Genomic DNA, 27,592 nt, shown 5'->3' with positions numbered 1-27,592 from the left:
CTGTATAGTAGTTACACCCCTCTGTGCTCCCACTTAATAATTAGGTATGTTCTGTGCCCCAATATAGTAGTAGGGTCCCTATATAATATAGGCTTCTCTGTGCAGGCCCAATGTAGTATAGACCCTTGTGCTGCCCACAGTAGTATAGACAGCCGTGTGCTGCCCCAGTAGTATAAAGACCCCTGTGTGCTGCCCCTAGTACTATTGACCCCTAGGTGCTGCCCCCAGTAGTATATAGACCCCTTATGCGCTGCCCCCAGTAGTATATAGACCCCATTGTGCTGCCCCCAGTAGTATATACCCCTTGTGTGCTGCCCCCCGTACTATAGACCACTATGTGCTGCCCCCAGTGGTATATAGACCCCTTGTGCACTGCCTCCAGTAGTATATAGCCCCCTCCGTACTCCCCCAGTTATATATATCCCCCTGTGCACCCCCAGTATTATATAGCCCCTCCGTGCTCTCCCCCAGTTACATATAGACCCCTCTGTGCGCCCCCCAGTAGTATATAGTCCCCTGTGGGCTGCCCCCCAGTAGAATATAGACCCCTGTGTGCTGCCCCCCAGTAGTATATAGACCCCTTTGTGTGCCCCCAGTAGTATATATATATCCCCTGTGTGCCCCCAAGTAGTATATACTGTGCCCCCTGTATGCTCCCCCAGTTATATATACCCCCTGTGCACCCCCGCAGTAGTATATATATATATATCCCATGTGTGCCCCCAGTAGTATATTGCCCCCTGTGCGCTCCCCCAGTTATATATACCCTCCTGTGGGCCCCCCAGTAGTATATAGACCCCCTGTGCACCCCCCTAGTAGTATACAGACCCCATTTATATAGCCCCCTTTTGTGCTCTCCCTCCTATATAACATATAACAAAAAAAACAAACACTTATACTGACCTGGGTCCGCGCATCTCCTCTTCTCTTAACTGCACCCTTGTGGCCGCAGGCAGTGCTTTGACTGCGGTCACAAGAGGCCGCTCTCCCCTCTCATGGTGCCGGCGCTCAGTGACGTCACTCGAGCGCCGATACCACAACGGGAGAGCAGCCTCTTGTGACCTCAAGAGTGACTGACAGGGAGGGAGCCAATGGCTCCCGCCCTGTGAGTGCTGCTGCTGCCTGTGACTATGAGTGCTCGTTACAAACGCGCAGGCGAGGGGGGGGGGGGGCTGCAAGGGGCGCCATGGATGGGTAAGTAGATTAACTACTTACTTATCTCGATGGCGCCCCCCTGACAGGCTGTCGGATGGAGCCCTGAGCAACCGCACTGGTGGCACAGAGCGAAGGCCGGCCCTGCTCAGGGTGGGTCCCTTTAACCAGTAGGCCCAGTGCACATCCACCATTTGCCCAATGGTTAAAGCGGCCCTGCACTTACCTCCAAGTTTCCCTTCAGATTATTACGGATTCCTGTGATCAGCTTATTTTTCAGGGGTGCAGTCTTCATTGGAAGAAGCAGATTAGGTTTTAATGTGAAAGGTACAGTTTACCAAATAGACTGCGATCCAGACTGCTTATTGTTGTGCTGGAAAAAAAACATTTCCCAAGCTCTTGTCTTCTTTAAAAGAGGAACAGTTGAAAAAGTCAGAGGTGAGTAAGTGATGTCATAAAAGGCATCTTTGTCTATCTAAAGGGCACAGATGACCACGTACTGCATGTATCGCACAGAAAAAAGTTACCTGACTTTTCATCTATGAAAAAGAGAAGGTAACCATATCTAAAACTTATAAATGTAAAAAAGGGTACGCTCATCTGGACATGTGAACACCTGAGCGCCCTGCAGCTGAAAGTGTTTGGCATCTCTATAGAGGGCAGAGGTGATTACTTCTCAGGATTGGTGGGGGTCTGGGTGGTCAAACCCATCTGCAATCAGCTTATTATGACCTATCCATGACATGCCCAGATGAGAATACCTTGATAAATGAAAGGCAGGCAGGAATTGCAGGCAGTGCTACATAGGTACGGGGTTGGGTAAGTATACTTTCTTTATGTCCCTGCACCCCCCTGCCTTCCGGTTATTTTCACATTTCGCTTGGCCTGAAGGAGTGGTGCATGACACTGATAGTTAGCCTTCTTCTGGAGCATCTCTCCAATGTAAATATTAAGGCCCAGATCTATCAAATTTTGTGAAATAAAAACTGCCCACAGCAACCGATCACAGCTTCATTTTCAACTCAAGTTTGTATTGCATAGAAACTTGTTCTAGTCTGCCCTTATATTATTTCCTTTCCCACCCCAGTCACTGATTGGCTTGTCGGGCAATCACGCATCCGGGGTTCTAATGCTGCAGCTAGCGGAGATGCAGAACCATAGCTGATGTGAATGGGACCGGAAGCGGCGCTAAAAAGGCACGGAGGATGGTTGAGTTCACTTGTTTTTTATTTTCTCACCCACCCAGGCCTGCCTGCTGTTTTAAAGTTGGCAAGACCTCTCCTTTAAGATACATTGTGGAAGACAGCATTAAGAACATACTATAATTTCTATTTCAAAAGTAAGTATATGATAACATGATCATTTTTTTTTTTACTCATGTCTCTGTCTCTTTAAAAGTTATCTTCTACTTGCAGTGTTGATACATGTGCTCTGTTTCTGCTATTAATTGACTGTTGGATTATTTGGAGACAAGGATGAGTTCGGGATACCCTTCAAGCGTTTGCATCCTGGAGGGCTGAGTATTGTATTGTAGCCTAAGTGTCAGACAGCAAAAGGAGATATTGGAAAATAAATGCTGCCTTATTACGCTGCTGGAAAGACCAAATGGCCCCTGTGAGTAATATAAGAGCACACAATAACCTGTAGAGCGGTGGTATTTCTCCATTAATTTGGATGCATTTGTCTATATTAGCTTATCAAATTAAGTAGCTTACCTTTATTGAGACGAAATAGAAAGAAGTGTAGCAGCCGACAAAGCATCCTGACCCAGCTTGTCACCCAGTGACCTGTGAGAAGGAAATAATGAACTGTGAGTAGCTGTCATCCTAACTGCTTCTGACAGTTTGGCTATGGGCACATCTGTGTTACATTCATGGAGAGGCCTTTGTTTTTTTCCCACTAGTGACTTTGCAGACCGCTGTGGGCTTTTCTTGCTGCCCTGCTCCTATATTTGCCCTCCCTTCCTACTGTGGAGAGCAGCTGCCACTGATGAAGCTGACATTTATTTTAATGGTTTATTTGGCATTTAATATTTCATTAAAAATAAATAATATACATTTAGATATCTCACCGGTTCGCTGTACGATATTTGGCATACACAAACTTACGGTGACAGCAAGCACACAGTATATATATATATATATATATATATATATATATATATATATACACACACACACACACACATACACATGCACATACCCACATATGTACTCACAAACAATACAAACACATATACATACATGCCCAAAATACATGTGTTAACACATAAATACACACATGCAAGCAAACTAATACATACAGTATACTATATTTTCAACATACAGTACACCGTCATATATTCACGCATGTAGTAAATACACAGACTATATACTATTCTCAAAGAAACCTAAATTGAATGTATACATTGGAGAAGATATACCAACACACTGTAATGCTACTGATAGTAAGATAGTAAAGCAGAATTCAGGTGCACCTGGGCATGATCTACAGCTATAACACCACAAGTCAAGTGCTTGTTTTTGCAGATCTTTGTCCCATTGCATAGTAATATTTGCTATTATTAGCATACAAAGACTGTCACAGCCAAAGCCTTAACACAAAACTGAAAGTAGTGTATAACTCTATTTATACAATTAAGATATGATGTGTGGTGCTCTATAGCCTCTCTTGGGATAGTACACTCAATCAGTAGAAGTCTTCTCTATACTTTGTAAGCTTTGGTGACTCTCTGGTCGAACTGTGCCTAAGGTTTAGTAGTGTAGTCTTAAATTCCAGTCCAAGCACAGAGCATGTCAATTGAAATAATATTTTAATATGTTCTCTACAAGGGCTATCACTGGGTGCTCGGATTTCTTCCCACATTCTAAAAACGTAACCAGAACATACCTGTCCACCTATGAAATTGTTGCAAGTATGTGTGCGTGCCTAATATAGTGAAATTAGATTGTGAGCCCCATTTGGGACAATGACTGATGTAAATGGTGACAGTACAGGGCTTCAGAATATGCTATATAAGCAACAATAATAAATAAATAAAGAATAAGTCCGTGGTCAGTGGGAGGTTTGTAGGGCTGTCAAGTCCTTGCTGGAGGGAATCCTGTATATGTCCACAGAGGAAAATGCCACGTCCAGTCTCATTAACAGACAGTACCACCAATATTTTCTGACCAATCAATAGAACCAATAGTAGAGGTGATCAAGCTACCACCGGACAGTTACCAAACCAAGATCATCTAGTTTCTGAACTGTTCCAGGGTGAACAGACCGGCCAACATGCCCAACGCGTTTCAGTATCAAATGTCGGATACGTCATCAGGGGCTAAACGGTCATAGCGTCATATACGTCATAGATTTGACAAGATAAATAAGACATCACATGAGCACATAATGCATGGCTATTATTGCATGCCAGTATCTTATATGTGTGTGATGCCAATATTGAAGCGCTGCTGTATCCTGTACTCACTGTACCAACCGTCCAGGTGACCAACAGATATTTATCCCACCGTACGTGACTGATTGCGGGTACTGTATGGTGTAAAAAAGTAGTGTCAGTATGACCAGTGTAATATGTACTGATATGTATTGACTTTTGTCATATAGTACTCACTCTGTCATGTTCAAGAGTCAGCCTGGGTACAGACTCACATCCAGGACCAGTAAACCTGTAAGCGGATACATATATATTGGTATTGCCATAATAATGTGTGCAATACAAAATAATTGCCGTAACAATGTGTGCAGTGCAATATAGTGCCTGCCTCTTGCGGCCGTCATAACAGTAGGATTCAGATACTACTTACAGACAGCGCTTCCTATGGAGACCTGCTCCCGTCCTCCTGTTTCATAAGGGTACGACACCCCTGAAGGGGAGACCGATTGTATCTGGCATTGGCAGCATTACACATAACCTAGGTGTGTATGTGGACAAAGTGCTTAGGGAATTTGTTCTAGCCCTTCCATCGTATACAAGGGATACGATGGATTTGCTTAAAAACATAGAACACCTAATTGTTGAACCCGATACACTTTTGGGTAGCATAGATGTGGAGGCGCTATACTCCTCCATTCCCCACAGCTTCGGTCTTAAGGCCGTGGGTTATTTTCTATCCACCAGGGGCACACAAATGCACTCACACAATGAATTTGTATTAAGTCTACTTGAGTACATACTCACAAGAAATTCCTTCTTATTTGATGGGGTGTATTACCACCAGCTCAGGGGCACAGCGATGGGGAGCCCCTGTGCCCCCACATACGCTAATTTGCTCCTGGGCTGGTGGGAGGCCACCATAGTTTTCACCAACGAGAGGGAAATCTTTAGTGATAGTGTGTTGGCATGGTCACGATTCATAGATGATATATTCATCCTATGGGAAGGTACTAGATCTGACTTCACTCGTTTTCTGGAACTGCTCAATGACAATGAGATAGGGCTCGCATTCACACATGAGATAGACGACATGACACTGACATTTCTTGATGTCAAGATAACAAAAACGTCAAGGGGCTATCTAGAGACAACGATTTATAGAAAAAAAACTGCCACTAATAGTCTCTTGAGGTGGGAAAGTTGTCACCCTCTTCCACTAAAGAGGGGCATACCCAAGGGGCAATACCTCCGGATCAGGAGGAATTGCTCCAATGATGAGGACTTTGACAGACAGGCCAGGGATCTGAGAAATAGGTTTAGAGAGAGGGGTTACCCAGATTACACATTAAGGGAATCATACAACTCAGCTAAAACTAAACAGAGAGATGACCTACTTAATCCTAGACAGAGAGAGGAGACTGAGGGATTTATGCGGATCATAGGGACCTTTGACACCGAGGCCGGGCAGGTCAGGGATATCCTGAAGAAGCACTGGAATATCCTTAGACTGGACCCAGACCTCAGGGACGTGGTCAGCGAGTACCCTCTGATCACCTACAGAAAGGGGAGAAGTATAAAGGACAGGGTGACAAAGAGTCACCTGCCACCTGCCGCGGTGCAAAAAACTTGGCTTCATACACAGCAGGTCACTGGCTCTTTTTGCTGCGGACACTGTAGGGCATGTGCATCAGTACAGAAAGCTAAATCATTCACATGCTCACAGACCATGCAAACCTACGAGATTAGATCATTCATTAATTGTAGCACTAAAGCGGTAATATACCTAGCTACCTGTGAATGCTCTAAACAATACGTGGGAAAAACGATCAGGGAGTGGCGCAAACGCATACTTGAGCATAGGGGAGATGTTAGAAACAAAAGGGACACACCTCTGGCAATACACGTACATGAACATCATGGGGGAAACCCTGACGCTATTAAATTCATTGCAATTGAGAGCCTTAAGCCTTCCCCACGGGGTGGTGATATTGACAGACTACTGCTCCAGAAAGAGACCAGATGGATCTACACTTTACAAACCATTACACCGGGGGGTCTTAACGAGTCTCTAAACTTTGCCTGTTACATATGAGCACGACTAACAGATGCCCTTTATTGGCACCACTGCCACTCTTTACCCTACTGTTTAGAATGCTGGCTAAATGAGTTAGTTAGGGAAGGCCCTAGTGGACCGACTAACAGTTAGTGAGCCGGCCAAGTTAACAGGGACACCTAGGGACCTGATAGCTCTAGGTTCCAGAGTGGGACCGTCCTTTTTAGGACGGCCACCCCACATAGGCATAGGGACATAGGATAGGATATATTAGGGCATCATAGGCCCATCCCCTACCTTTTATCCTGATTCTTAACTATATCACGTCACCTATGCTTTCCATTATTCTAACCATATACCGACATGCTAGATAGACATCCTCCTTATGTATACGTAGTTACCGACTTTTCTGCAAAATAACTGCCACTTAAATTGTCTAGAGACGGTTACAGGATCACCCAGTAATCTCAATCACATTACCCGTTTGTTCACGCGGCGACATATTAGTCATCGCACATTCATACAGTACCTTGGAGAGCGCTATACTGCCAGAATGTCGGATCCTTTGTTTATCTGCTGGGACCGTCCACTCCCACCGGGCGTGCAGGGGGGAGTGACCTAGTTTTGGCGCGCTGCTTCAAGCACTGTGACGTCAGACGCGCAACTGTCAATGCAGCGGCTATTTCTACCAGCCGCCGCGTGCACTTCCGAGACTCCGCAGAAACAGGAGGACGGGAGCAGGTCTCCATAGGAAGCGCTGTCTGTAAGTAGTATCTGAATCCTACTGTTATGACGGCCGCAAGAGGCAGGCACTATATTGCACTGCACACATTGTTACGGCAATTATTTTGTATTGCACACATTATTATGGCAATACCAATATATATGTATCCGCTTACAGGTTTACTGGTCCTGGATGTGAGTCTGTACCCAGGCTGACTCTTGAACATGACAGAGTGAGTACTATATGACAAAAGTCAATACATATCAGTACATATTACACTGGTCATACTGACACTACTTTTTTACACCATACAGTACCCGCAATCAGTCACGTACGGTGGGATAAATATCTGTTGGTCACCTGGACGGTTGGTACAGTGAGTACAGGATACAGCAGCGCTTCAATATTGGCATCACACACATATAAGATACTGGCATGCAATAATAGCCATGCATTATGTGCTCATGTGATGTCTTATTTATCTTGTCAAATCTATGACGTATATGACGCTATGACCGTTTAGCCCCTGATGACGTATCCGACATTTGATACTGAAACGCGTTGGGCATGTTGGCCGGTCTGTTCACCCTGGAACAGTTCAGAAACTAGATGATCTTGGTTTGGTAACTGTCCGGTGGTAGCTTGATCACCTCTACTATTGGTTCTATTGATTGGTCAGAAAATATTGGTGGTACTGTCTGTTAATGAGACTGGACGTGGCATTTTCCTCTGTGGACATATACAGGATTCCCTCCAGCAAGGACTTGACAGCCCTACAAACCTCCCACTGACCACGGACCTATTCTTGGAGACTCTTTTGTAAATATTTGTATCTTCTTCATGTTATGTTGTATATCTTAAAGATTAGAAATAAAATATATTTTTAAACGTATCCTTCTTGGAATTAACTGCATTTATACGTAAGGATAAAACTATTGTGGGATTGGTGTACCCGATATTACACTATTGTTTGATAAATAAAGAATAAACAAGAAATAAATGAAATATAGGACCGGCAGCCGTCTGCCTTTTAACTGACTGCCGCTCTGTGACGCTCCGCCCAGGGTGCTGGATAAAACTGGATTCAGTCCTAGAAAACTTCTCCCAGTTTCCCAGGACTGGATCCAGCTTTCCCCAGCACACAGGGAGGAGCAGCAGTGAGGAGAAGCCTCAGTGAGTTAAAAGGCAGGAGACTGGTTAGTGGATTGCTTCGCTTGGTTATTACTGTAAATTCGCTCATCTCTTCTAATAACTGTACCTTCCGCATACATTCATATTGGCCCTCTATCCCCCTAGTGAATGCAAGTGGGAGCCATGCAAAACCTTTGAATAGGACATCAGATCAGGGCTTGATTTGAATAACTACAAATTTTAAAAGTAGCAAAGCAAAAACACAAGGGGAATATTAAAGTGGTTTTCTGTGGAAATTTTATTAATATCAAATTAATGAGGTGCCAACATCTGGCACTGATTCTGATCATTTGTTTACCAGAGCTATGAATGAGAACTGCAATAACCCAAAAGGCCACTCCACAAAGTACAGAACTTTCTGCTCCCGGCCGTTTCAATGTATATGGCATGCCACGGCTCTGGCAAACAAGTGATTGGCAGGGATGCTGGGTGTCACCACCACAACAAGTACTATTTTATTAAAGGGTGAATGACAATAATGCACTACCTTACTGCCCAGCGCTTATGGTACCTCTGTACAGGATTGGAAATGCATGATGAATCATCTAATGTAAAGGCTATGCAGCTGGAGCTCAAGGCCAAGCAGGGCCCAGGAATGATTCACTATGCTTCAGGGCTGGGAACTACACCTAGCATTAGTCTGGAACAATGGAAGTGCAGTCTGGAACCAGAGAGCATGGTCCATGCAGCATGATGTGCTCTGAGACTCTCGTTTCCTGGGCCAAGGATAGACTGATAGACTCTAGACTATGGAGCCCAGTTAGAGTAGAAGTGAAACAAATGTGACCAAAAAGGAAACATTGATGTACAGTACCCTTTGTAAGTCCAACTGTGTACTACTTTAGAAACACGTGGAAAACTACCAGGGGAACATGTATAGCAGCTCTACTGGGGAAGAAACATGAAGGGGTCCACCTCTAAGGTGCAGTTGCTGATCAGTGTGAATGATGGGTTGATAGAGCAGAATCGGTAGTGGAAAACAGTAAAGCAGATCACAGGGAAACCAAGAAATGGACTGTACTAAAATCACACGATGCAAAAGTTTGTCACTTTACAGCGGTGCCCCCTTGGTCTTGTCACACTATGGCAGTCCATTATACCTGTCATTGAAAACAGATACTCTTATCTGACATATTTTAGAACCTTTTGTATACAATGAAGGGACACCACGCTAAAGGGACACAGTGGTTTGTTTGTTGGGTGGCTGTGCACTAGAATAGGCATTACCAGGTACAGCAACCTAATTGAGCTAAATGGTGGGGGTCCCAGAGGTTGGACCCTAACTTATCAAACATTATTAACCTTTCCTTAGGATAAGCCTTCAGTATTACATTCCATCTAAAGCTAGTGAAATAATAAAACAGCTTGGGAATTTCTCAATGTTTTATTACAATGTTTAGCTTTGTCTTTTTATTGATATTTTATGGTTTATATTCCATGTATTTCACCTCTTGACATTTTAACGAGCGAAGCAAAGTGGTCATTAATAAATGATATTACATGTGAGAAGATAATGAATGAGATGATCGCACTGACATGATGTTTACTGGCATGAATGGGGATTATCTTCTAGTGAAATACAGGATTAATCTACTTTAAATTCAAATGAGTCCAAGAAGAACAGAGTCATCTTATGGGCACACAGGCTGTGTGAAATTATTAGGACTGAATAATGTACCAGATTCCTTGTATTCAACCAGAACTGGCCGTCTGCAGAACAGATGCTGCAGGAACTACAGTTCCCATGATGCCCTCACAAATGCACCTGTCTGCTGTCATATTTAAAAAAATATATATTATAATCTTAGCAATAAATAGAATAATGATCCTTAAAAATAGACCATTGGCTTTCAGGTCAAAGAGAATTATCTATATATGTATTGATGTCCATGTCTATCATGCCTATCTACCTCTCATACCTATCTGTGTCTATCTCTGTCTATCTCTCATATGTATATATATATATATATATATATAATATTGCTTATTACTCTATGACAACACCAACGGTAAATAATATTTTAGACATTATGGGTATCTCTCTCTTGTTTATCTTTCTTAGGTATCTCTCTCCCACATTTATATCTTGTATATCTCAAAATCAACAAAAAACATATTTGGGGCAAAAGTTTAGGCAACAAATTACAATACTTGTTTTCTTCATTCTACGGGCCCTATTAGACATGCCGATATTAAGGAGCCGACCTGTCAGGGCAGCGCTCGCTTGCTCCTCGTTTCCCGCACAATGTCTGTGCAATTACATGCACTGACACTAAGCGAGGGGGGGTAGTGCCACGGGGAGCAGCCAAGTAGCCCATAGAAGATAGCAGCGCTTGCTCCTATTGCACCGGGCGATGGCCAGCAGACCTTCACTATCATCGTTTAAACAGAACATGTCAACGCTCAGCTGAAATACTGTAGTGTATGCTGGCTGATCGTTGTCTTAAAACATGTTCTATTACACCAAACGTTTGGTGTACTAGGGCCCTAGGCTTTCTCTCAAAACCTCTAGGATGTCTACAAAGAAGGAGCTCTGTCGCCACCTTTTGGAAGTAGCTTTTCCTTCAGTCTGTGTTTGACTCTTTTTAGAAGCCTTAGAACATGACTGGAGATTAAATAACCCAAAGCCAGAACCTCCCCAGAAATGTACCTATCATTATAAAAAACCTTTGACATGTCATAGAGACATGTCAAAAGTTTTGATTGGTCCGGTTCTGAGTGTTCAGACATGTACCAGTCGTGAGAACGAGCTGGGAGAAGACTGTTATTAGCAATGTCTTTTCCCGACTTTGTGTCACGTCATGAGTTGGGCTCCTAATAAAAGTCTATGGAGCTCAACACTTTTTTTTTTATTTAAACAGAGCGGGTAGCAGACTGTCCTGCAGCATGATCTGTACAGGCTGAACACTCAGACAAGGAGCGAAAGTTATTTTTATGACTAACTTGTCTTTATGGAGCTCTCCTCAAGGAGAAAAAATAGTAACTTTTCCAAGTTCTTACCTATAGTGATCCCAGATGATAAACTTATAACAGGGTTGTCTGTCTCAGAGGCCTGAAAGATCAACTGTAATCTGTGCGGGAAAGATAGAGCAAGTATTGAATTTTCCTGCAGGAAACATTGCACAATCCTCGCAATGAGCTGTCCGCACGCTATACTCTATTGTGGCTAATAGATGGGGGAAACCTTTCCAATGAATTCCATAATTGTTTATTTGAAAATGGGTCTCTTAACTAGTCAACCCCTTTAAATACCAACCATAAGTGAGAACCAGAATCATTACCGTCTGAGATGTGCACAACTACTTCCGATGACTCTTACCTCTGATTGGTCGCCCTGCGTTACAATTAACTGCACAGGTTTTGATAAATATCCGTCTTGTGTTTATGGTCTTCAATGTGGCTCCTTTACCCTTTGTTTTAATGCAATCAGCCCCAGTCTGAAACCTATTAACTCAGATGGTCTATTGTATTAATTTTCCTCCATGATTGTAACACAGCTAAGTGTTCTGGGCACAGCTGTTGCCATTGCATAACATGTTGTAAGAACCCAGTCAGGGATTAATAATTAAAGTCTTTCATTATCAATTATGCCACATTTATCTTGCAATTCAGTAGAAACTGGCATTTCTAGAGTGAAGAAGGAAATTAGTAAACATCAATGCGGGATTATAATTCTTGAGATTGAGTGTTTTATCGTTGTAGATCGGTATGGCATATATTTACTTAATCCATTATTATTAAGTAACACACTTTACATACAAAGCTCACAAAAACTATTGGTCATTCCTAAACCCTCTTAGGTTTATAAAACAACCATGACATATACAGATATTGTAGGGAATAATACACATGCATACATTGTTTAGTTATAAACTATAAACTGTGCCCCACCAAACACAGCATAAGGCCTCATAGTGGCCCACAGCTCCACTGACATAGTCAGGGTCTGGCAACCCAACCAATCATGTACACAGTAGAGGATCTTTAGTGCTTATTATCTTTAGTGCATTTTTCTGAAAACATTAAATATCAACAGTACAAGCGATTTTAAGAAACTCTGTAATAGGTTTTATGTACTAAAAGAGTTTCCTTCTGTACTGAAAAAGCAATCTCCCAGCCTCCCCCCTCACTCAGAAGCAGCAGGATTTCTGTCTCCATTATGTGTCTATGGAGAGGGGAGGGGCTGTTAGGAGTGACTGAGCACGGAGCAGTCCTGCACAGCACAACACCCTGCAATCTTCTCTCAGTAAGTTCATAGATAAGCACTGACCTTTCTGACACCTGAATCCTGCGGTTTAGGTGCCCAGAGAGTCTACAAACAGCTGACCTTCATGTCACCTCTTCCTGCTCCCTCATCTCCCTCAGCCCCTCCCCCCTTCATAGGCTTACAATGGAGAGAGCAGAGCCCATCTTCACTGGCTTCTCTGTAATGAAGACGTGTTTGCCTGATTATGCACAGATAGTAACATGACAGTTACGCTTTAAACTGTAGAATTTGGCAATTGGTTAGGAAACACAATATACAGGAATGAGGTTTTACTTTTCTTAGCAGTGTCTGGCTGGGATTATTTGGGCCACCAGATGGACTCTCTATCTGTACAGATCATGTGCTCAACTACTTTTGATTACAATATATACTTTGGTGGTTTCATTGGTTTATTTGTGTCAGAGACTGGACCCACCAAATGGTCTACTTTTCGTATTATATTGTTTGAATTTTTCATTTGTTCTGCTGGATCCTAATATTATGTCAGAGACCACACCCACTGGAGAATCCCCTGGTACTATGGTGGGCCAGTCTAACCTAAGTTTTAGACAGCCTTGTGCAGTGTGGTTGTGTAGTTGGGCTCCCTTACATCTTTCTTCTTCCTCTTTCTTTTGCCGATAGGTTGGGCTTTAGGGTTTTTAGGGGAGTATAACTAAGATTAGGCCGGGATGGTTTGGCTGATTTGGCTATCTATGGAAAGGACTGGGGAATTTTCAGTGTGAACTGTTTGCGTTGTGTTTTCTTGGATTGATTGGAGCTGAAAGTCTTGTAGATTGGAATATTGTGACCTATCTCACAAATTCTATTTAGTATATTAGAATTTTATCACAAGAATGTTTCACTAAATAAATGCAAGAATTCTGTATATTATGCTATGCATTCAATATGTTCCTAAAACGACTTGTATAGTCAGCTACATTTGGCATAAATATAAAAAATAACCACAATATTACAAGGTAATAGGGAGCCAGTTCCAGTCCAATTGCCTTCATTTTTACATGTTGATAACTATTTTGAGAGCCAAATGAGAAAAAAAAAAAAAAAATATATATATATATATATGTTAAAAATATTGTAGAGAGCGGGTGTGGAAAATTTGTGTCTTGGCACATTACATTTTCTAACTGGTTGCTGTTGCCCATCTGCTTCCAAATAGTCTATTGGCAATCAGGAAAGTGAGCAGCTGATTAGCGGTATATCTGCTATGAAGCCATTGGCAAAGTCATACTATAGAACATTAACACTGGCAATGTCACAGTCTTCATTTTACCAAATGCAGTTGTTTTCTATATTACCATTAAAAATAGAATTCTTAAAAAACAAAAAACAAAAAAAAAACCTAAAATTAAATAAGTATTAATAAATTACAGGAATAAGTTAAAATTCCTATTGCAACTATTTTTGTTCCAAGGATTTCCGCTGTTAGCGAAATAATCCTATGAATCAAGAATGTAACTTAAGGATTTCCTTAATACAGACAAGGACAACTTGTAGGAGCATAATTCCTATTTCCGTGCTATATTTGAATGTGTTTCGTTATAACTGGAAGCAAAAAGCTCTGAACGTGAGAAGCTTTAAGTTTCCTACTTGAATTGTTTTCGCTGACAATTTTGACCTGCTTATCTTTCAGAGGATTTCTTATGGCTATTTACATTTTCACTCAGTGAAAATCAATTACCGTCCCACAATAAGCCTCATTTGCTACCTTTGAGTATAATAGAGACACCATTAGGACGGTGACATTACCCAAAAAAAAGGGCAACACACAGTTGGTAGACATAAATTAAGGAGCCTTTCACAAATGCATTAGAATTGCCGCTGTGCCTGAAATATGCATAACATCTCTATCTATTAAGGGCTATTAGTCTGGTGGTGATGATTTTGAAGGAGGAGTAGAGGGGGATGGTAGATTATGATCTAGTACTTTGACAAAATTATGTATTTCCTTTTTTTTCTCAGTATGTGCCATTGATGCAATAAGCAGAGGCCCCCAGCTGAGAGGCATTTAGAAATGCCACTGAGCATGGCATATCCGCTTCACTTGCCACTGCCGAAGCAAGGCACTGTCGGGAATGGAGTGCATATATGCCGACATACCCACCTCTTCTTTCATCACCATGACCTCCGTTGTTCTGCGGATGTATGCCTGGCCGAGCGCCCCACTCAAGTGGAAAACAGTTCCAGCAGATCAATTCATAGGATTTAGGGACATTTAACTTCCATCAAGCACACATCATCCTATTGATATTTTGAGTGTAACTTATCAAGGAACATTAATGGCACCAAATTTAAGATAGGGTTGAACACAGCAAGGAGATATAAGCATAATCTAAAATGTTCTGGGGTCACCAACACACAGTCATGGAGGACAGAGGAGTAAGAGGTAGAACCGTGAGGGAGCTTAATGGTTTCCAGATTTCATTTTAGCAAATCTGTGATCATGCCGGTCTGATAATTATTATTTTGCATTGTAGTATGTTTTTTGGCTTAAAGATGGTTATGGATGACATGACAATTATAAGAAAAATGAGAGTTACGGACAAGTGAATTCCGTGTATTCTTCCACAGACTTTTTTTTCCAAAATATATCTAACACTGGTTAGGACCTTATCTTGTCCCTATGTCCCAAACTCACCTGACCCCATGCCTACAACGTCTTCTCTCCCAGTCCCAGTACCGTGCTTCTGGTTATTCTTATGAGATTGGGAATGCCTCCCTGCTTTGTAAATAGAAGAGGCAGGAGGCAACAGTGGGCTGCACATCCATGCACTGTGCAGATGGTGTGGCCTATCAGGAGGCAGATGCACCAGTCCAATGCCTCCTTAACCGGTACATTTATGCCTCCACCAGGAGCACTTCTATGCCCATGACTTGTCTCCCTGAGCCTCACTACATTTACCTTTTTCGGTTTTCCTGGTATCCTGATTTCTAACCTACTGTATGTTTGACCCTGCCTTTGCCTGAAGATATTGAACTGATGTTAACCTCTTGATATTGCAGTGTAGTAGAAGATGGCACTCTGTAGGTCTGGTGGTGCTCTTGGTAGGACTCGTCCCAGAAGAGTAGAAAGATAAATCCCGGCACACACCAAGTAGAATTATGCTTACTTTATTGGTGCAATATCAACAGGAGGACACGTTTCGGCTAGGTCGCCTTCACCAGCTCCCTAGGCAACCTAGTCGAATTACGTCCTCCTGTTGATATTGCACCAATAAAGTAAGCATAATTCCACTTGGTGTGTGCCGGGATTGATCTTTCTACTGTTCTGGGAAGAGTCCTACCACGAGCACCACCAGACCTAGAGAGTGCTGTCTTCTACTACACTGTATCTGACTTCCTGATTATTGATGTTTTCTACTCTCTCTTATATGATGATGCAGATACAACTAGAATCCTATCACAGCCTGGAGCTGATGAAGGCGACCTAGCCGAAATGCATCCTCCTGTTGATATTGCACCAATAAAGTAAGCATAATTCTACTATTTATCTTTCTACCAACCTCTTGGTATTGACCTAACCTGCCTGACCTGTTCTTCCTATATGATCTTCTGGTTTTTACCTTTTGGCATGTTATCTGTTTTTTTCTTTTGTCTTGGCATTTCTGCTCATAAGTTCCCACTTGGTGTTGACCATGCCTGGATCGTTCAAGTAGGTGTGGACTTGGTCAAGCAGGACTTCACCGAACCATACCTAATGTGACGCCCTAGTCTTTTTATTACAGCAAAATCATACACAACATAGAGGTATGCAACTGCTACGGGGCTCTTGAAAAAAGGGGACACCAACCCCAGATGATCACCCACCCTTTGTTACTAGGTCAGGAGAAGCTGTGGACGACTCTCCTATCTAGAGGTCCAACATTGTAAGAAATTAACAGCTGAGGAACTGCCTGATTCTCACAGCCTTCCTTATGCATCTCTATGAGGGGCACATTGAGCAGCTGTGAGATTTAAACAGACACATATGTGGTCACATAGGCAAGCAGCAGTACTGAAAGCAATAAAAGCTGGGAAATAAAGCATCTCAGTAAGAGGAGCATCACTCAGACTGTTTAATCACTGTATGTTACTGCCGAGGATAAACAAGAAATTAGCTTGGAGTGATCCTTTAAGAATAGATGTCTACTGTCACCTCACCTTAGCTGACAGTGTCACCCAGGCCGGGCTTCACAGCAACTGGGCCCTATATCCAGTGGCGGTCTTTGGCACCAAGCACCACAAGCGATCGCTTGGGGCCCCCAACATCCAGGGGGGCCCCCACGCCCCGCTCTTGTGCTCAAGACCGCTGGACAGGGCCGCTGCCCCGCTTGCTGCTGCCATCTGAACTGTAACTATGAGCACTCGTAATGAGCGCTCATAGTTACATGCAGCAGTACTGACAGGGCGGGAGACATTGGCCCCCTTCCTGTCAGTCACTCTTTTGGCCGCAGGAAGGGTTTTCCCTGCGGTCACAAGTGGCAACTTTGTCCTTGTGGTGCCGGCGCTCCAGTGACATCACTGGACATCACTGGAGTGACATCACAGGACAAGGGGAATGCGGTCTCTTGTGATCGCAGGGAAAACCCTTCCTGCGGCCACAAGAGTGAAGAGAAGAGGAGACACCCGGACCCAGATGAGTATAAGTGTTCGTTTAATTGTGTTATATACTATTTGGGAGGGGGGAGCACACAGGGGTCTGTTTAACTGGGGGAGCGCACATCGGGGGTCTATATAAATGGGGGGAGCACACAGGGGGGCTATATAACAGGGGGAGCACACAGGGGGGCTATAGACTACTGGGGATTCACAGAGGGGTCTATATACTACTGGGGGCAGCACACAGGGGGTCTATATACTACTTGGGGCAGCAGAATGGGGTCTATATACAACTTGGAGAGCACACCTGGGGGCTATATACTACTGGGGGAGCACACAGGGGTCTATATACTACTGGTGGGGCACACAGGGGGTCTATATACTACTGGGGGAACATACAGGGGGTCTATATACTACTTGTGAGGCACACAGGTGGTCTATATATAACTGGGGGAGCACACAGGGGTCTGTATACTACTGGGGCAGCACACAAGGGGTCTATATAATACTGGTGGGGCACACAGGGGGTCTATATACTACTGGGGGAACCACACAGAGGGTTTATATACTACTGGAGGAGCACACAGGGGTCTATATCCAAGTGGGAAAGCACATAGGAGGTCTATATCCAAGTGGGGGAGCACACAGGTGGGCTAAATACCCCTAAGGGAGCACACAGGGGGCCTATATACTAGTGGGGGAGCACACAGGGCGTATATACAACTGGGGGCAGCACACAGGGGGTCTATATACAACTGGGGCAGCACACAGGAGGTCTATATACTTCTGGGGGAGCACACAGGGAGGGCTATATATAACTTGGGGAACACACAGGGGTCGATATACTACTGGGGGAAGCAAACAAGGGGTATATACTACTGGGGGCAGGACACAAGGGGTATATACTATTGGGGGCAGCACACAAGGAGTATATATTACTGGCGGTAGTGCACAAGGGGTATATACTACTGGGGGCAACACACAGCGTCTATTGTTTTGGAACGCGTGTCGAGGGGGGGCCCCAGACATAACTTCGCTTGGGGCCCCAGAAATGCCAAGACTGCCCCTGCCTATATCCTTGGTGGGGATAAATCTCTGTCTAGGTGAATTAAGCAACTTTAGGTCAGAAAGAAGATGCTGACAAGTTTTATACAGGTATATATTTAAGTACACCAAGAAATGCAGTTATAGAACCTGTTTAGCTTTATGTGTTTTTCAAATAACACCAAACACATACCAATTAAGGAAGGGGAAAGAAGGCAAATATATGTACAGACATGTTTTTCATGGCTGCATCTGCATTTACTAAAGATATTCTACATTTATTATGGGGTAGGCTGTTTAAATGGTGCATATGCACGCTCAAACTTGACTTTTAACTTGGTCTATGCTTGGGTTACAGTCCTAGCTGTTTTGGCTTTTGTGCAAACATAACTCTACCAACTAAATGTATTAAACAGAATTACCACTAGACTGCAAAAAACTATATACTACAAGCTCTCAATTGTGATACAAATTTGTGCAATTTGCATTCACGTCTTTTTTTTTTTTTGGGGGGGGGGGGTGTTTGCAATTACATTGCGAATGCTCTTAACAAACCATGGCGTTATACAGTTTGACACCAATTTTCTACACAGCATGATTTAGCAAAATCTCAAATTAGCTCAAAGTGAATCATAGTTAAGCTATTTTATGCCATCTGCAAAGCAGTTTCGAATGCCAAACGAAACATAACTTTCTTGGAGGTTGGGTGTGCCAAGCACTTATGCAAATATTGCATTTAGCGCTAAGCTTTAGTCACACATCATGGCCAACAATAATTTGGGGAGATCAAAAATAAATTGATAAACTAACAAAGTAAACAAACATTCACACAAAACTGAGGTTGTGATTAAGGTTGTGATTGAAATGAATGACGTTCTGCTGCTTTGTCCTACAGTGGTTGTGCTGATGGGAGAAGAATGGCTCTGTGTATGAGTCATACAGTATGCTTACATACTATATTTAGGTCACCGACTCCTTACTTATCTTAATTTACAAAAAGGGTCAGGAATGACTTGACCTTTTCCTGTATGTCTGTCATGTTTCTATTCAGTTACTTCTTGGAAGGTAACCAATTTTGGACAACAGTAAAGACATCATCAATATCTCCAACTCCATATTTGCTTTAGATTTCAATCAAGTTGAGTAATTAAACTTTTTAGCCTATATAGATCTTTACAACCTAATGTAATCACATCAAAAAGCAGATGAGCTCCTTAGTGCTTATGGGGGTATAACTTTTCTGCTCCAAAGCTTTTATCCGCACTACTAATAAAAGTCAATTGTTTCCTATATATTTTATATTTCAGACATGCCCCTGTTATTTCTTTGATTGCACTTGCAGTGTCCCGAGAACCCCATTTTATGTATTGCTGAAGTTTGTATATGTAGGGTTTTTATCTTTTTTGTGTATAGCAGATGGCACTAACTGCATTTTGTGTATTATACTCATTTAGTGACATGTAGCATAATCTGAAGAGATGCAAAGGGTTAACTGTAAAGTCTGTATCCTGCAAATACAAGACTTTCACCTGCTTGTTGGAGACGATCTGTCTGGGTTAGTCCTCTCTCTCGGCCTATCAGGGAGGGCCCTAGCAAAGTGTCCTCATTTCTCCAAGCCAATGGACTCCCTAGTGGCCTAAGGCCTCTCTCTTCCAATGGGAGCATGTTCCCTGTGGATGCTGCTGGACTTCTCCTTTAAGTCATATTTTCACTAACTTCTGTATCAGCTCTATTGGGAATTTTCTCAAAGGTTTTGCTGAAGTCTAGATAGGCGATATCCACAGCATTACCTTCATCCAGCACTTTTATAAACTGAATAATAATTTAAACATTTCCCACATTAGGCCTTTAGAGTCCAGGTTTCACAACCACAAAGGCAAAAAACAGCGGTTAAACTCAGGGACCCAAGTAATCTATGGCTACGTGGCAAATCTGCAGATAGGAGAAGAAAGCACTTCTATGAATGTTTAGTTTATTCCAAAGTGAATCAAATGAGTACGGTTCACGACATACAGGGTTATTGGGTTGCCAAAGTTAAGGAGGCACTGTGGTGAAGAAAAACTTTTGAATTGTCAAAGGGACATAGAATGAAGAAGATCCAACACAATAGCCATTGTCTGCAAATTATTCAAACATATCCACTGATTACATATCCGTTGACCTGCCTGAATTATGTCTATAACCTAAATGATATGTGACAGTCTGTGAACATGTCGCAGAGAAATGATAAAATCATCACTACAACAGTTCAGGGATTTGATCAAATCCCTGACTTTCTTCACGGAAATGACCCAACGGGTTGGTGACCTATCTCCTGGGATTTGATCTAGATGAGATGGTGGCGCCGGGCCACTGCACGTGGGGTCCGATGCCCGCCTGCAGAGGACAATGGGGAGAGTGGTTGCAGCAGCCGTGATGGCCTGGAGCACGGGATGCCGCCACGGCTGTGACTTGGCAAGAGTCAAAAGAGAAGTGTGGATTTGGTGGCGATTGTTTTGCAATATGAAATTCAGGAAGATTATGGATCTGGTAAAGAACTTTTCAAGTGACTAAGATTTAAAGCGTTCCTAATCGATAAAAGAATTTTTGTATCATGGTCATTTTTATTATGCTAATGGATCCAGGAAAAGAAAGATTTCCTATTGGGAATTGTAATTTTTTTAGCTGGAGATCCACTGCTCTAAAGTACAGAAAGTAGATGGTCATCATGGTGTAGATGGTACAGGATATACATTGTCTAATAGTTCTATGTTATTTTAATTGACCTTGCAAAATTAGGGCCAACATATTATACTTAAATAAATAAAAAAAAGAACATCTATATAAGTTGATGTGAATAATGTGATTGATTTATAAATTAAACATTAAAGAAATCTGGATATTCCTTATAATTAAACAAGAAGAATACATGCCACAGTGTTAATCGACTGTACTCATACAATACTGTGTTCACTCATCAGCATAACAGGTGTATTAATTTGTTCTGGCATTGAATATCATTACTAATTATTATACTTTCAGCCTATTATTCGTGATTATTGGCAGCCATCACATTGTAGATTTTATTCTATGAACATAGTAAATAGGGATATTTATTTCTAACATCTGTTGTCACATGGATTACATGCAATAGACTGACAAGCAGGGCAGATATTGTATTACATCCAAGTGTTTTTTTTTCTTTCTTGCTAAGATATATATATATATATATATATATATATATATATATATATATAGCACCTATAAATAATATTCATATAGTAGTATTTAAAAAAATATTGATCTAGTGTAATGAATATAATATAAGGTAAAGACCTGTCTTAAATTTGTAGCAAAATCTGAAAAAATGCCCACCCCTTTGGTACAATGAGTCAGTGATTTGCAGTGTTGCCTTCAACATTGAGTCCTTAGTAGGAATCTGACCAAAGGTAGCATCTGCATAGAGTTTGTATGTTATACTCCAGGGTTGCTGGGTTGGAATTTGACCAATGGCAACATCTGCAGAGAGTTTGTATGTTCTGCCTGTGTTTACATGAGTATCCTGGGGTTTTATGGTTTCCTTGCACATGCCAAAAACATACTGACAGGTTAGCTTGCTTATTATGAAATTATCCCTATGTGACCTATAACAAGTAGTGTAATGCACTGCAGAATATATTGGAGAAACTGGCTTTTATTTAGTTTATTGGTTTATTTAGTTTCCATGATACAATACATTTAAGGCTATGTTCACACTACGTAACTTTTGCCGCCGTACTTTTGCCGCGGTGGAACAATGCCTTACTTTCAATGGGATCCCGGCCAGAGCGTATGCACATTGTACACACCGCAATCCCATATGGGGCCGCAAATAACTGACATGCCAGTTTTCTGCGGCCGGAATTCACTGAATTTCGGCCGCAGAAAACCCTGTCAGTTTACACAGTGAAGCGAGCTGCTCCGGCCGCTTGCTTCACTGTGCGCTACGGGAAGCTCTGATGCGGGCGATGCTGATGCGCCCGCATCAGAGCTCTGCGGCTGGAAAGATCATCCGGCCAGAGACCGGCCGTTCTGTGACCCGGATGGGGTCACGGAACGGCCGGTCTCTTACATAGTGGGAACATAGCCTAAAGGTAACCAATGTAAAGAAATCATGCCTATATCAGCAGTGTTGTAAAGCCCCTAAAATGGTTTCCAACAAAATAAGTAATCGCTATCAGTGTTACTCATATGGCCCAAAAATATTCTTTGTAAATGTCTGTCATTGAATGTGGTTAGAAACAGTGCTGGGGTCTAAATAACAATGTTTTATTTTTTTATAGCTGCAGGCACGATTTTCTAATGATTGGTTCTCTTTAAGAAGGTGTTTCCATTAAAACACTTTGAAATCTCAACAAATGTAACAAATATGGATCTGATGAAGGTTGTGAAAGTTCTCAGCAGTGTAAATAACTAATTTTAATGGAAAAAAAATCCTGCACACACAATTACCTTTAGGCTATGTTCACACAACGTATTAGACCGGCCGTTCCGTTCCCCCCGGCCGGGTCACGGAATGGCCGGTCTGTGCCCGTCACATCGCGGCCGGTACTAAAGTACCGCCCGGATGATCTGTCCCGTCGCAGAGCTCTGATGCGGGCGCATCAGCACACGCCCGCATCAGAGCTTCCCATAGTGCACAGTGAAGCGAGCAGCTCCAGCTGTGTGTTTACTGTGTGAACTGACAGGGCTTTCTGCGGCCGTCATGTTTAACTAGAACAAGCACCATGACATATGATATAAAATAAGGTATGAAAACTGCAAAATTTACCCCTTACACCTGTGTAGAGATGTCATAACCTAAAAAGGGGGTGACAGTGTCACTTTAAACCCTTTACCAGTGGGTCAGGGATATCAAATATACCATCAGCAGAATGCCTAGACACAAGACAATAATGTTACCTTAGCTCTTAAAAGGTAACTTTAAGGGTATATTCACACGGGCGGGCTCGCAGCGAGATTCTCGCTGCGAGCCCGGCAGGTCCTGGCAGTTCCCATACACTACATACTTGCTGCGGTCTAAACGACCGCAGCGAGTATGTAATTCTGCCGCCCTTAACCCCTTCTGCTCCCCCGCTGTAAGCATACTTTACCTGTCCTTGCTGCACGGGTCCGGCGTCCTGCTCTCCTGTCCGGCCAATTAGTGTGTTGCCCACTGATTGGCCGGGCGGGAGAGCAGGATGCCGGACCCGTGCAGCAAGGACAGGTAAAGTATGATTACAGCGGGGGAGCAGAAGGGGTTAAGGGCGGTATAATTACATACTCGCTGCGGTCGTTTAGACCGCAGCAAGTATGTAGTGTATGGGAACTGCCAGGACCTGCCGGGCTCGCAGCGAGAATCTCGCTGCGAGCCCGTTCATGTGAATATACCCTAATAGATATTTATAAAAATAAAATATGACAAGAAACTGATGTTAAAACACGAACCACCTTGTGCAGTATTAGCAGCTGCCCTCAGTCAGTAATTGCTAGAGACCATGGGGGAGATTTATCAAACATGGTGGCTCAGCTGCCCCTAGCAACCAATCAGATCTGAGTGGTTGCTAGGGGCAACTAAGCCAGTTTCACTTTACATCATGTATGATAAATCTCCCCCCATGTCCATGCATGATCTACAGTACCACTGTCTCTTACTTAGGCCATGTTCACGCAACGTGTGTTTTACAAAAATCACGGCCGTTGTTGCAATTTGCAACAACGGCCATGATTTATGCAAAACATATCTTGCATTTGAATGAATGGAATCCCGGCCAAAGCGTATACACATAGTATATTCTCTGGCCGGGATTCCATCTGCCCACATAAAAAACTGGAATGTAAGTTTTCTGTGGCCGCTATTCACTGAATAGCGGCCACACAGACATGTCAGTTAACGCATGCTCCATTGTGTGCAGCAGTGAATTGGGATGCGGGCGCACACGGATACGCCCCCATCCTAATTCATCAGAAATGAAGATTATCCGGCCGGTACTGCAGTACCGACGGAGATGATCTTCTCTGACACTGGTCGTTTTGCGACCCGGCCGGTCTCATGCCATGTGTGAACATGGCCTTAAAAAAGCACAAGGGGAGAATGCTGTTTAAAATATCAATTGCCCCTTTAAGGGTCATTTAGTGCCTAGGTGTTTGGTTCTACCAGCAGAATATTCTCCTACTTGGGATCACTTGGATTCCCATGCCTGTAGTGGAAAATTGAAGCAACAACAAAAAAACTGTTCCTGAGATGCACAATTTGTTTGTTCCAGGTAAAAAAAGGCAGTGAATACCAGTAAATAGAAAGATTATGGATTCCAAACAATCTATAGGTTGTAATTTATATTGAATCTTTTCCGACAGAGATATATATGTCTGCTTGGCCTTGCTCATGCTCATAACATAAGGCTTTTTATGCTTTTATGACATGATGCCAATAGATTACATGGTATTTTTATGGTGACGGGTTCCCTTTAACTAGCCTAGGCTTGAATGGAGAGATATGCACACATGTAGATCCAGCTGCACAATCCACTTGACCTGGTAGACGGACGTTTCTCATGATCCTGTGGATATGCCATATTTGTCTATGATGGAAAATAAAATATGGTTATGTATTTTTTTTATTCTATTCTTTCTCCAAGTTTTAAGGTAGCACAGCCCCGCAGAGACAATTATGTGTGTTGCACCAGCAGTATTTCCCTTAGAGATGTGGTTTGTATTAGTTTGTCTTGCGTCACTTGAAGGGGTGATTTAATATCACAAAAGATCTCAGAGGAGTCCAACATTAGCTCTGTAAAGGAGTTAAAGGAAATAATGGGGTTTATTTAATCAGTTTTAATGGTTTTTATTTAAGACTGCGACAAATAACGCAATTATATTATTCTGCAAACAGTGGCTTATTCACCATCTCGGATACTACTGTGCAAGCCGTAATAATAAAAAAGGCAGGAACCAACGTGAGCCATGATTATAAAGAGTGGCGTGTTAGCTGTGAAAATGGCAGGCCTGGCACACAGACCTCACTGAGATTTGTGCGGTAAAAGTCAAAGCAACCAGCCCCATTGTAAGCAAACAGCTTCTTAAAGATTTCCATGGGGGGGAAGAGGAAGACACTTAAAAAGTTAGTAACCGTCGAGAATTGAGCTGTCACCTCCGATGTACCTTTGAAGTGCAAGTCTTTATCTTAAAGAGGTAGATGGGAAACATAAAGTGTTTGGTTTCGTTCATGCAGGCCTTGTCAGGATGTGCGGCTGTGATACGATTTCTGTCAGATACAATCTGCTTAAAATTTCTCCATCTTTACTTTTAAGCAGAGTGTGGCTTGTCTGTTTTCTAACCTTAGGTGATGGGGCCTGCTGCCTTGTCAAATAACATTTGAGTTTCCTCACTACCTGCTCGTTGACTACAGCACAGACTCACTGCAGTGGTGGAGCGAGCCTTCGGGGGAACCAGGATCTGTCTCTTCACGTAATTAGCTGCAGCCGCGTGTGCAGTGAGGAGCTTACATTTCCTACTCCACAACAGTCATGTGTGTTCATACGTGTTTACAACTCATTTAACCCTGAAATTGCCGGGCTGGCATACCTCAGAGCACCCTCCAAACTTTCAACCTTCTCTTTTACCTTTATATGTACTTTGAAATTGGAAAGAAGTTGATCACAAATTGTCCTATTGTGGGGATGCTCAGAAATTAACTGTAGTCTAGAAATGTGGCAGGAAGGTTCATTTTCTTTGCACCTTCACCACATGAAAAAGAAGCATCACACAGCATCCTTTAAAGCAAATCTGGTAGCCACCAGGCCCTACCACTGGTGCTGAAAGTGTGCATTAGTTGGCAGTTTCCTTGTGTGCATGTTGCCTTATGGTAATTTGTCTTTGCAGTTAATTATGCAAAATCTCACATCTCCTACTGTAATGAGGAGTCAAAGAGGAGTTGTGGCTCAGTGTTCGTGCCATACTCCAGCATACCTCAACACTCCTTCCTCTTTTTCATGAGTCATTAATGCTGCCTGGCCTCTTGCTCTTTCAGTTGTCAGTCAGTATCTGCTAACAGAGGACTGATCTGCAATCAGATATAGTTGACCCTCCTAACCTGTGTTGGAGCTGTAGTCTGGGGGTAAATCACCTTTTATTTTTCTCATTATTGTACTAAACAAAACTAAACTTACTTGGCCCTGATTGGGAAAATGATACAATAATGAAAACAAAAAAGAAATAACTATATTTCATTTCCATCAGGGGAATGGAATCAAAGAAAATAAATTGTTTCCGGTCTGTAGACAGGTGATTTACCGCTAGACCACAGTTCCAACACAGGCTAGGAGGTTCAACTATGTCTCATTGCAGATCAGTCCTCTGTTAGCAGATACTGGCTGACAGAGTGAGTGAGTAGGACGCCCGGAAGCATTGATTATTCATGAAGAAGATTGAGGAGGAAGGAAGGATGAGGACCACAGCTCCAACACAGGTTAGGAGTTTCAACTATATCTGATTGCAGATCAGTCCTCTGTTGGCAGATACTGACTGACAGCTGAAAGAGAAGGAGGCCAGGCAGCAGTGATTACATATGAAAAAGATGGAGTGGTGAGGCTTGCTGGAGTAAAGCACAAACACTGAGCCACAACTCCTCTTTGACTCTTCATTACAGTAGGAGACCTGAGATTTTGCATAATCCACTCCACAAACAAATTACCAAAAGGCAACATGCTCACAAAGGAAGATTCCCTTGAAAATCAGTGGGTTGTTTATGGACAATCAAGGACGGGACAGATCCTCCAAAGTAGAATACACTACTTGTAACTGCTCTCTGGCCAAGAGATGAGAATTCTGGACATGAGAACTTTTCTATCAATTAAAAATCCCTAATGAAGAAAATGAGTTTTCTAAACCTGAAGTAACTCTCTAAGAATAATAGCATATGTCTTTTTACCATGTCAGTGGGGAACGTTAGAGCTTACGGATAACATATTCCTTACAAAGAAAAGCTAAGTAGGCTTTGCAGATGAATTTAGAGATTGTCAGGGGACATAACATTTTATATATGGCTGGGGATGGTGTAAAAAACAATCCATACTCACCCCCTTCTGATTCCCTGGAGCTCCCAGTCTGATGCCATCTAGTCCCTGCACCTTCCTGCTTTTCAGAAGTCATCACAGCAGGAACTGTTTACTCAGCCAATTACTGACTGAGGACAGGGATTGGCTGAGCGGGCATTTC

At 42.7% G+C, this 27,592-nt stretch overlaps 1 long non-coding RNA gene across 1 annotated transcript in view; it reads right to left on the bottom strand.

The window, feature by feature from the left end:
• The window catches only part of LOC138789635 (uncharacterized), an 82,693-nt gene extending 58,804 nt beyond the window's left edge, over positions 1 to 23,889 (bottom strand). The window contains exons 1-3 of the long non-coding RNA XR_011362745.1: positions 23,831 to 23,889; positions 11,497 to 11,567; positions 2,868 to 2,939 (exon numbers count right to left, since the gene is read on the bottom strand). This is a non-coding gene — a long non-coding RNA (uncharacterized lncRNA). The remainder of the gene's footprint in view (positions 1 to 2,867; positions 2,940 to 11,496; positions 11,568 to 23,830) is intronic.
• Between the last annotated feature and the right edge of the window lie 3,703 nt (positions 23,890 to 27,592).

Source organism: Dendropsophus ebraccatus, chromosome 4 (genome assembly GCF_027789765.1).
Source record: "Dendropsophus ebraccatus isolate aDenEbr1 chromosome 4, aDenEbr1.pat, whole genome shotgun sequence".
NCBI lineage: Eukaryota > Metazoa > Chordata > Amphibia > Anura > Hylidae > Dendropsophus > Dendropsophus ebraccatus.
Note: the sequence above shows the minus strand (reverse complement) of the source record. Positions and strands in the feature narration are given on the sequence as shown.